At 31.9% G+C, this 12,747-nt stretch overlaps 1 long non-coding RNA gene across 1 annotated transcript; it reads left to right on the top strand.

Annotated features, from left to right (window-relative positions):
* Positions 1 to 1,972: 1,972 nt before the first annotated feature.
* LOC134251535 (uncharacterized) lies at positions 1,973 to 8,216 on the top strand. Its single transcript, XR_009988767.1, has 2 exons — positions 1,973 to 2,369; positions 7,529 to 8,216. It is a non-coding gene; the product is annotated as an uncharacterized LOC134251535 (long non-coding RNA).
* Positions 8,217 to 12,747: the final 4,531 nt, after the last annotated feature.

Consider the following 12,747-nt stretch of genomic DNA (forward strand, 5'->3'; position numbering starts at 1 on the left):
TGTAATTGAAGGCAATTTTATCAGTGGCATGGATGATGTAAATGAGTTGAAGACAACAGATGCTTCTTCAGACGGCTCTGTACAATTATAAAATATCAGTCTAACTCCCATAATTTCCTCTGGAATTCTATTTCTCAATTCTATTCCACCTTTGCACAACATCATGATGGCAAGTTCCTTATCCCGGCTGCTTTCACAACAGAAATAAAGATCAATAGCATTTTTTTGAAGGTTTTGACATTCTCTTAAAATCATACATTTAGTTGTTTGCAAGAGTGTGTCAATAACAACAGAATTTATTTCCTTGCAGTTGAACAGTTTTTGCAAATTGAAATCAAAATCAAAACAGTAGAGCCTTACAAGCTTTGATATTAGTATGTGGTTTTTGTTTTCAATAGCCCAATACATGCATGGACCAATAACAAATGGGAGATCTCTTCGTTTATACTTTGAAAGTGCTTCTATTGCACATGCAGAGAATAGGATGGATAGAAAGAGTCGGCTTTTTGCAGATCTGGTTTTTCGGAAGACTTCGTTACTTTTGACCATCCATTCTAGAAATTCATCGACACTGGTTTGAAAGAATGGTTCTAGCTCATTACGTCTTTGAATTTCGACTTCACTGAAATGAAGCCCGGGACAGTCCAGGAAGTCCACCCTTTGAATAGTTTTCTCATATTCAGTGGTTTTCATATTATATCCTTCTGGCGATAGCTGATTAATATCAATGTTGAGAGAATTAATCAGCCTTCTGAATTTAAACTCACTTTCCGCATTTTCTCTGAGCTTTTCGAGTCTTTTGTTGAAAGGCAATTCTAGCCATACTGACCTACCGCCTATACAATAAAAAAGATTAAATATAGGGTACTTTAACAAACTATTTACTACAAGCACTCTTGCCAGACAGTCTACAAATGTCAGGTAGGTTACAAGGTTCTTCATCAAAAGATTTTAAAAGTAATAAAATTGATGATTCATACATGTTAATTAAAAAAACCCTTTTTTGTAAAGTAAATATAAGTTAAAACTTTTTAAAAATGGACTGCTATGTTGCAACCACTATTGAAATAACGACCACTATTGAAATAATTATATCAATAGTGGTTGAGAGTGCATTTCAATAACAAACATAGGTAATAACCACTATTGAAATACGACCACTATTGAAATAATTATTTCAATAGTGGTTGAGAGTATTGAAATACGACCACTATTGAAATAATTATTTCAATAGTGGGTAAGAATGCATTTGAATAAGAAACATGGATAGTAACCACTATTGAAATACGACTACTATTGACATGATTATTTCAATAGTGGATGAGATGCATTTCAATAACATAGGTTGCAACCACTATTGTAATAATGTTCACTTTCGAAATAAAAATTTCAATATGGATTGATTTCAATAGTGCATTGAACAATTAATCCAATATATATTGAAATAATTATTTCAAAAGTTGCTGACGTGATAAAACTTATCTTTCATTACTGGTAGTGTATTTCAATAGTGGTTGAAACCTATGAATAATATATTGAAATGCACTCTAACCAACTATTGAAATAATTATTTCAATAGTGGTCGTGTTTCAATAGTGGTTATTACCTATGTTTGTTATTGAAATCCACTCTTAACCAGTATTGATATTATTATTTCAATAGTGGTCGTATTTCAATAGTGGTTACTAACTATGCTTGCTTTTGAAATCCACTCTCAACCATTATTGATATAATTATTTCAAAAGTGGTCGTATTTCAATAGTGGTTACTAACTATGTTTGCTATTTAAATGCACTCTCAACCACTATTGATATAATTATTTCAATAGTGGTCGTTATTTCAATAGTGGTTGCAACACTGCTACATTATAACTTTCTTTCCATATTAACACATATTTTTGCAAAGGATGATACAGTGCAGGGAACTAATTTTGTTACATAAACCAGCATCAGGATCAGCATGTAAGTAGGATCAGGATAGAGCTAGCATCAGCATCAGCATTTAAAAAAACAGCATTACTTGGATCAGCATCAGCAAGCAAAGGATAGAACTAGCATTGACCTATTTTAAAACCAGCATTGACCTACTTAAAATCAGGATTATCCTGGTTTACTAAAACTACAGATTTGATTTTCACAAAACGAAACCGCAAAATAGACATTCGTATTTCAGTCGGAAATAAATACAAAGAATGTATTTCTTGCAGACAAATTGGCCAATATAATCCTAAGATTATTATTAAATTAATTCAATAGCAATAACCCCGTGATATTTTCAAATCTGAATCAGCTGATCACCAAACGGAAACGCTATGGAGTCTACTGGTGAGGTCACGCCACGGATTGCTGAATGAGATCGGTGATAAAGGGGTAAGTAGTTAGGCATGCACATGAAAAATCAGTTAAACAATACAATTAAAGTACGATATTGTGAGTATGACTAATTATTACAAAATTCCGTTGGGTTTTATGGGCATACACATGCTACGAAGTTTTTCAATCCGAATTTCCTCTAAATTTACGGAAGTCAGAAATAAAAGTCGCAGTGTCTTTGACGAGATTATCTGCAAGCAATTAATCATAGACTGAGGTGTAATGAACAAAACGTAATAATTAATCCAATGCAATAGTTGATTTTATGTTAATGAATCTGGTGTAAATATTTTTTTAAATTAAATTTAATGAGAAAGTTCTTAACTTTATAAAATCTTGTGCAGAAAAATGAATTTGTGTATGTACAAAAATCATTTTGAAATAGCTAAAATAATTATGATATATAGGAGAGAGGATCTGTGATTGAAAATAATGCATACATTTATTTTAAAACTTTTCACTACATATTCTTTTCCTTGTTTGATGAATAGCATCTTCATAGTGGAAAATTGTGTATACAAAGTAGTTTGTATGTCCTAAGCTGCAGATCTGTAGCTCTCCGAAAAAAAATATATTGATAGACTGGAGAGCTACAGTGCCACCCATTGAAAAAACTGTATATTTATTGCGCATATATAAAAAAATTGCTCGGTTCTTGATTAATTCTTCCAAATACTTACCTCAATTGCAAAAAGAAAGATTTAAAACTATTCCTTTATCCTCAATCAAGTACTCTCGTAGTTGACATCTTAACGAAGCATATTGGACCAAATTATCTTTGAAACCAAAATGGCAGTATAAATACGCAAAATGTTCGATGACTACAATATCAGGTTCAGGAGGATTATTAACAACAATTATGAGGAATGTTTGGTTGTGGAAAGAGTGAAAGAATATGTTTAAAGGCCGGGGGCGACCTAGATTTTTTGCCACCTGGTAAAATAGGCGGCGCTTATCTCCATCACTGTCAGTGCTGCTGATAAGAACTGCACTGAGCTGAGTCAGCTTTGTTTACAAATAACCGACAGTGGGAATTCCATTTCATTTTGTGTGTAAATATAAATAAAGAAGTGAAATCTGCGTGTACTGCAAATCAGTTTAATTAAGTATACAACATTTACTTATTAACACATAAATGCAGTGTATAAACAGTTAGGATTTTGCAGATAATCAGCACAAAAGTTTCAAACTAATTACATGTAAATAATGGAGTTTGATTTATAAAGTTCTTACAATTTGGGATATTTACACATGTCTCCTTCAAATAAAATCAATAACATCAGTTTCTTCTTTTAGCTTTGAAGACACTCTTCACATATCGTGTCCAAATATTTTTCCTAAATGAGAAAGTTAATTTTTTGTAGTTCTTTTTACCCTTAGCACTTCTTGGCATTCGGTGGTTTGGTCTCCAAACAGATGTATAATCTCTGTGCACGTTTTCATTCCAATGACATACAGCCAAATTGGATCTTGCTCTGTACATGTCATCAGAAAATGATATTCGTTTGTCCTGGTATACATTCATGACATTGTTGAAGCTTTCAACATAAAATGTATCATGACATAAAATGTAATCCTGTGGATGCTTATAAACAATAGAATTTTTTACGACTCCTAGCAACAACTTCTCGGCACACGGGTTAGAAATAACTTTCCGAGATATTTCATAGTTAGGATCCATTTTGCACCTGGAGGACGAATGACAATTTGAGTGATTGTTCTTGTAATGTTCTACTATGTTCAATAGAAGTGCTTGAAGTTTTGCGGTATCTTCATCACAGTTTCTAATGGCCCAGTGAAAGTGAGTGCACACTGGCTCCACTTTGTCATCAAGTTGAGATGACCAAGTTTTTCCCTCAAGATATGCTGGCCCAGAGGATACTTTTTTCAAAGAGGACTTAACTGATTTGACTGCATGCCAGGTGTCATTTTGATTTGTAGACTCGCATTCCTCACGGATATATTTATTAATCGACAGATTCCTGTCATGAGTATGAATTCCCACAGCTACATTTTGATCTTTCAAATGTTGGTATATTCTTTCCGTTCCGAGTTTTTCATGCCGTTGTGACACTTGATCATCAGATTTTGTTATGTGTTGACATGATAAAACTTTGTGCGTATTGTCCCCAATAGCCACTACACTGGAATCTTTGGCATTTTTGCGCCAGCCATGTCGTGCATCAGTCATTATATTTATACTCTCGAGATCTTCATATGATGCCACTTCCTCCAGAGTTGCTGTGTAGATGGAGTCTTCATACTCCTTTTGAATGTGTTTTTTAGATTGATTAAAAAACTTTTGCCTATCCTGTTTTGATATTTTTCCAATACCTGCTCCATCGGCAAATCTAGTGTAGTGTGATGGAAGCATCCCGCTGCATAATAAAGAATGGTTGACACGGTTATTTACCAAATATTCATTATTGGGCAAATAAGGAGATGATGACCACAGAAACGTATGCCTACACCCCTCTTCCTCGCATTGAAATTTAGTTGACATTACATGTCCTCTTTGTTGCACTTTCTTCATTTTTAAATTCCTTGAACAATTTTGACCATGGTATTCTGCAATTTCCACCAGTCTCCTCAAAGATTCTTCAGCACACAAGAAGAGTTTTTGATTCACATCCTTTTTCTGAACTTTTATGTAAGGACTAGGAGCTGGAGATTTTTCTTGGGCAGACTGTGCAACATCACCTTGGATGTCGTGTTCCTCATTTCTTTTCTCACTCCAAAGAGAAAAGAGATATTCAATGACTTGTAGATTTCCAACATGTTTGTTCAGTTTGCCCTCTAATTCACTCCTTAGTTTTTGCAAATTTTCCAAAACACTGGTTTTCTTACTTTCATCTCCCGATAATTCAATTCTGAAACTTGGTGTTCTCTTTCGTTTTTTCGGTGGACTAGACATATTCACTTTCATTCGCTATCTTTGTTTTGAGGTTTTTAGTTTTTACAAATAAATGTACAAGATACTAATTCTTGGAATATACTATTATTCTTTATAAAGGGGCGTTGGTTTACAAACATGCATAATTTTTTTCTTTAACTCAACAAATGATGCTGAATTGCATATATGAACACTTTATAAAAAGCCTGTATTTTTATTTTGAACATTTAAAAAAAAAACAACTTAATTTTTAGATATCTACATCCAAGAAGCTATGTATATGCAATCTTGACACCCCTCACATAAAAATGGTCAGACTTGACACCTAATCCTATCTGTAGTTAGCACTTCCCCGCCAAAATCCTGATCTAGCATCTGACAATGACATAATCTGACCTTTCACTGCAGAGATGCAGAGGCACATAAGGGTTTCCTAATAAAGTTCTTTTTAAAATTTATCTATCTTAAAACATTTTAATTAAAAAATAATGATAATGAAGAGTATGTTAAACATTATAATACATTTGTGCAGCTCTATGCACACATATGTGGTTTATTTCTCTTTCTGCATGTAAGTATTAAATGTATCCCGTATGGTCCTTTTGAAATGGTTGGGCTTTCCAGTGTTACATGTGTAAATGTGTAGCCATCTTGGAATTTGCTGAGTACAACATGGAGGAAACAGAAGAGAAATCTATTTTAGCTATTGAAGTAACAGAAACTCAGAGAGAAACAATACGCCATCTATTTGCACACCATGAGTGGGAATTCAATGAGGTACCAATTGAGGACAATGTAAACCAGGTCCAAGAGGAGCAGAACAATGATGATGTTGCCGATTTTGTTATAGATCAGAACGATGAAGAAGAGGAATGTATCCATTGTCTATGCCGTCCATGCATAACATCGGAAACCAACCGACAAATGTGGTGGTTAGAGGATCCGGAGGCACCAAACAGAAGTAATTCTCAGAGGAGAAAGGACAAATACAAAAGATTCTGGACTATGTTGTTCCATAGAAATGTATGGAAGGATCCGAGATATATTCAGAGGAAAAGAAATGCCCTACAACAGGATCCGCGGAGAAAAAATTACATTTATCACAGGAGGGACCTTATGCCAAAATGTGTTGTGAGCCTTGTGAGACATTGGCTACCTAATCCCAATGATCAGCCATACATGGGACATATGTGGGAGTGATTAGGAACTCAAACCTGTGTTAAAATATTTATTTTGACTTGTGAATATTTTATTTTCATATAATTAAGTGACTGGAATATACTTAAATATATTAGTTGAGCTATCTTATCACTTGTTCACCTAAGGTTTGTATGAAAAAAATATTAATACAGTAACTGTACATGTGTGTTTATTTTTCAAAACCTGTGTATTTACTATTCATTGACAAAATAAAATGTTTTTCAGTCATTTTTCCTCTATAAATTATAAAAATCACTAGTGAAAACTATTTATAGTATAGTAATACCACGCAGAGCATGTGCTGCAGCACATGGCTACAGCCACTTCCTGTGTAAACAAAACACTGGTTATCTCCGCCTACTTTGTCAATCACTGAGAAGAAATTCAAAATTCAGTGCAGCTTCAGAACTTTATTCCTAAATTACTCAAGATATAATTTTTTTTTCAACTGTGAAAGATGGACACATTATTCACAATCAAGGTGGCTGCTTCCATGCCAAAAATTAGAATTTAATATGATCAAAAAAAGCATATTTTCTCAAAAATGCTTCTCAAATCTGAAAGCTGCATAGAAAGTTGAATTTCCCCAACATTTTTCGATTGGCTGCCTTTTATATCCGGGCCCCGGCCTTTAAGTAGGAACACATGGTCAGTAATATGTTGAGATTACAGTTTTAAAAACATGGAGAAATAATTTGAGGACCAAGTGCACTTTTTTGTGCACAATAAATATACAGTTTTTTCAATGGGTGGCACTGTATCTCTCCGGTCTATCAATATATTTTTTTTTCGGAGAGCTACAGATCTGCAGCTAGTATGTCCTGAATGTAGAATTTATTATTTAAAATGTACTTGAATCCATTTATACCCTTGCAAATAAGATCTCAATTCAATTAAATACACAAACTTTAATCAATAGGAAGTCTATATAATTATATATGCTATAAATAATTATTTTTTTTTTTCCCAAATTAAAATTGTAGGAGATTAAAAAAAAAAAAAAAATAATATTAAGGTTGTTAATCATCAATAAATAAATCTTGTCTTCTTTGTACTTTTATAGAAATGGAGTGCTATGAACAGTCCACTGTTTTGTTGCTTCATCACTGCACATAAGAATCTAGATCTAATTCATTCATATGAAGACGCCAACACGTTCCGGTGAAGGGCTGCATATTTTAACCTGTACTCAGCACTAAAGCCTTTGAAAAGTGAGAGATCTTTTTCGTACCAACACCTACATGAACTGCGACACTGGAACTCGGTTTATATGGTTTCATTCAAAGGACCGGACAATCTACATGCAGTGATGTCAGAGACTGATGATTCAAACAAAATTCTGCTTTTTAAAAAAGACAAGTGTTTTTCATTCCTAAAAGTAGAGGACAGGGACAGTAGAGGACATGAACAGTATGATGTAATGGTGGATTTATAACTTTAATACAATAAAAAAAATTCTAGAAAGTGAATTTGTATAAAGAAACTACTGGTGATAAAGAAAAAAAAACTTCATTTGTTCATGTGAACACCATGATTCTATTAATTTATTTATTTGACTTTATTGACATAATATAATGCAAGTGAAAAAGAGTGAATATGGGACATGAATTGTTAAACTATTAATCTAATAATTCCATGATTACACTATTTCATAAAATTCTAAAAGATGATATGGGACACTTTTTAATTTCATTTATATTATAATTTCATTGGTTAACTTGGCATTGACTATAAATAAATTGTAATTTTTAGACACTGGAAATTTTGTTTTTATTGTTTCCATGAAGTTAAAATTTTACATGTGTACTTTGTTGTTCTACAACAAACATAAAACAAGAAAACATTGATGTAACCATCAATTGTCGCCCGGGAAATATATTAAATAAACATTGAAAATGAGTCTTGATCATCACGCCGCTTCGATATGAGTGAAAAGGCATGCGTCTAATTGATGGAGACGATGGTCGCGAATATTTTGAAAACTTGTAGTCGGATAAAAATCCATCGAAAACGATACCATTTTAAACTTCATCAATTCCTCAAGTAAATGTTGGCTGCATAAAATATAAATTGAAGTTAGACACACGAATCACCCATATTTAAAAATGTATTAATTTTCAATTTTAGAATATAAAACACGAACTGTGCAGAGTACGTTTTTATCCGAGGAGTAAAATTCGATGTTCTAAAAAAAGGGACCTGTCGTTTTTTCAATAGTAAATGATAAGCAACTTTATATATTAAATATGAAAAACATATATATTTTTACAGATTCACTTTATGGAAGTAAATATATTATGTATCTTGTAATTTATAAACGGAAAGAACATTCTGATTAACAATCTTTTCAATGTTTAGAAAACCTTTAATTCTAAATAACTACTCCCACCCCAATCCCCATACACCAACACTTAAACTTATATGTATAGAGCAGCCCGGTCCTCCGGGCTGCAATAATCTTTATTTTGTCTCCTACCTCAAATATATTGTGCCCTAATACAGCACTGTTAGCTTCTAAGGAGTGGTAGAAGAAAAAATTGGTAAAGATGATTTAGGATTTTGTTAAATTTTCAGAAAATGAACATTTTACCAAGGCGGTTAATTAAGACAGAACAGAAAAACGGATAGAAAATGTTAATGTAAATTTCATGTTAAGTTTTTCATTTTCAAAATTGTGAAATTTGTTTTGTACGGTACTTAAGGGACTCCGACCCTCAGCCAGGAAGGACAACTCTTTAATTTATAATTTAATTCAAAAAGTCTTCAGATGAAGCTTGAAAATTAAATATTTTCATGCAACAAATTTCATTCTATGCCTCTCAATGTGCTTCAAGGTTCTTTGCAAAGCTCCATAAATCACTTATAATTTCATATCATGTTAATAAACATTGGTATCTAAAAATTTCTACTTTTAATTAGACCTTTCTGAGAAGTTCAAAGAACCTTGAAGCACATTGATAGACATATATTGACAATTGTTGCATGAAAAGATTCAATTTTTGAGCTTCATTTAAAGACTTTTTGAATTAAATTAAAGAGTTGTCCTTCCTGGCTGAGGGTTGAAGTCCCTTAACAGTTTTAATTTCACATGTATATCATCAAGATGAAAAGAATTATCTGGCTAGCAGCAAACTCTTAATCTATGGTACACTAGAGCATATATAAAAATTGGATGATTTAAACTACTGGCTTAAACAATTAGGAAAATGTATTTATTACACTGTCTAGTATCATGATGTAAGGGAAGAAATATCTACACAGTAAAACATGGTTATAACAAACACGCTACAAGGCCAAAAGAAAATATACTCTTGTTTCCTGTCCCCTGACCAAAAAAAATAGGGTAGGTAGGTAGGGAAAAAAATTTTATTTTCAAAACTCAATGAATGCAGAACTGCCAGAACATATAGTATGTAATAACAAGAAAGTTAGTTAAAAAAGATTTATAAAGTAAATGTATCCTGTACACTTACGATGTATTAGTTCTGTAAATATTGTTGGTCAACGTTAGTAAAATAGTAACCCAAAAAATGAAAATGTAATAAAAACTTTAGGGTCGGAGGGTAAAATGTAGGGTAGGACGGGTGAAAGAAAACGAGTATTTTTTATTTCAGCCTAATGAATTCATGCTGATGGTGGAGTCATTTTCATTCCCTGTACTGGTTTTAAAATCCTAAGGATAGTGAACATAATTTTAAAATGTCAAAAAGTGTGTTTCCCAGGCATTTAAAATACTACAAGCTTATTTTTCTGTGTATTTAAATGATTTACTTCAGTCTAAAATACCCTACATAACAATGTGTTACCCCCACATTCAGTTTCTTATTGCAGATTTATAAATATGGAATTTTCCAATTAAAGTTTTAAATGAATTAAATCCAACTAAAGAAATGTTTTTATTTTAATTCAAAATATTAAGAATTAAATGAATCAGGACACACCGGTATTACTATTTTTGTCATTACAATTCATTAATCTTGGCACATCAGTGAAAATTTTACCAGTCATCAATAAGTGTTTGATATTCTTTTTCAAGTGATGTAAAAAATCTATTTTTAGAGTATTCATGAAAATGCAATTAAGAATTATATATGCATCATTCAGCTTCAATAAGAACACTACATGTAACAGAAATATTGCCTATTTACATGGAATGTTGGTGTCCTCAAAAATAAAATATCAGGGGCAATATTTTTTTTTAAATGTATATACTAAAAATACAACTTGGACAGAATATCATATAAACATGTATCTCTCAATTAGTACATTATACTTAAAACAAACATCACACTATATTGTAAAATATATGTTTTCATTTATTCTATAAAATCAATTTATATATGGACAATCATCATGAACAGTTGTAAGATTGTACAAAAGAGCAGGATGCATTTCTATTCACATACATCTCATATCTAATTATGTACAATACACAAATCACTTGAAATCCACTTTAAACTTTAAATTCTGTCCATTTCATTTTAGATCTAAGTGGGAGATAACTTTAAAATGTATATATGTATGTCATCAATGGATTTGGCGCACATCATCACAGGTTTTAATGCCACTGTCTGATTAACAGAAGTTCCTGGCTTGAATTTTCACTATTTTAACAGATAGAATTTCATCAGCTGGATTTAGGTCCATAGAGAAGACCAGCATACTTTAATCCTGGAGGAATTTCTGCTTTGTTTACTCTGTCATGGGCCTGAAAAATATGAAAAATTAATAAGGTTAATTTCAAAAAATGCCAAATATTAAAAAGCAATGCTAATACATGTAATACAGTTTTAACTACAGTTGTTAACTTTATACAGTGAGTAATGTGTACATCACACAAATATACAAAATACAAACTTGAGGAGGAAATTATTTAATATTACACATTTAGAGCAATTAATTTTTTTTTTACAGGTAAAAGAAAATAAATTGTCACTCGGACTACTAAAACTTATGCTATGAAATAGGGGCACAATGACAATAAGTAACTTTACAAATTGAACATAACTTGGCTATTTAATATCAAAGTAATGATCACAGTTTCAAACACTCATCTTTTCTCTTTTAACTCCAGTAAAATTTAAAAGGAGCCATTGAGGCTGAAATGATTAATCAATAATAAAGATTCTGTGTGAGGATTAAGTACACATATATCAATATGTATGTAAAAATATTTAACTATCCCAATATCCAGTCAGGGGCATAACTCAAACAAGTTATTTTCAAAAATAACTCAAATGAGCTATTTTACATTATTTCACACACACAAATTTTTTTTTGAAAAATAACTTAAATAAGTTATTTTTATATCCTACTTGGACATTGATTTCTTGGAAATTTCGTGTTTCCTGCCAATTTGCATTGCATTTTGGGATTCCATTATGTAATACTAGATGGAGTTCACTGACTCCAATGGAGAATTGGTGAGGAGGTGGAGATAAACAGCATTTACTCCTTATTTTGTGGTTTTATCCACATGGTGTATATGTCCAATTTTAATCATTAAATTAAAAAAATTCCCCACTTTTCCTAAGACTTTGAACACTTTTTCTGCATTGAGCAAGGTTTATATTTAGTCAAACATTTGTTTTCGTCTTGGTGCACGAGCAAAATCCTTTGGTGCACGGGGTGTGAAGTTAGGGAGGAATGACACAAAATAACTTAAATAAGTTATTTATTTATTGAAGCTATTTTGGAAAAATAACGTGTTTGAGTTATCAAGGTTGGGAAAAAGTAGGTCATAGCAAAGAGAAGTAACTCATTTAGACAAAAAAATAACTCATTTGAGTTATTTTTGAAAATAACTTGTTTAAGTTATGCCCCTGACTGATATCCCAAAAAGAATAAGGCATTTTTTTGTTTATACTTATTTTTTGTGTTAATTAAATTATATACGATAAACATGCATATATCAAAATCAAAATTTTTACATAAAAATACATGTATACCAGTAATAATTCTCACCAATTATTATAGTATATAAAATAATTTTGTTTTACAGCGGATATACCATGTATACAGCTTATTCTTTTAAATCGAATGAAAATTATTCATAAATAATTGTGAAAAAATGGTTTGTTCTTAAAATTTTAATAACCCCGGATCGATAGATCTGAGGCGTATATTGTTTATGTCCTGTCTGTTTATCTGTTCAGCTGTTTATCCATCTGTCTATTGTCAATTTGAACATTCGCCATAACTTTTTAACGCTGAGAGGTAGAGACTTGATATTTGGCATGCGTACTGAACTTAAAAAGTTCTTCCAAAAGACACCAACTTCAA

The sequence above is a fragment of the Saccostrea cucullata genome, unplaced genomic scaffold (assembly GCF_032062105.1).
Source record: "Saccostrea cucullata isolate Sc308-1 unplaced genomic scaffold, CSIRO_AGI_Scuc_v1 ctg1529, whole genome shotgun sequence".
NCBI lineage: Eukaryota > Metazoa > Mollusca > Bivalvia > Ostreida > Ostreidae > Saccostrea > Saccostrea cuccullata.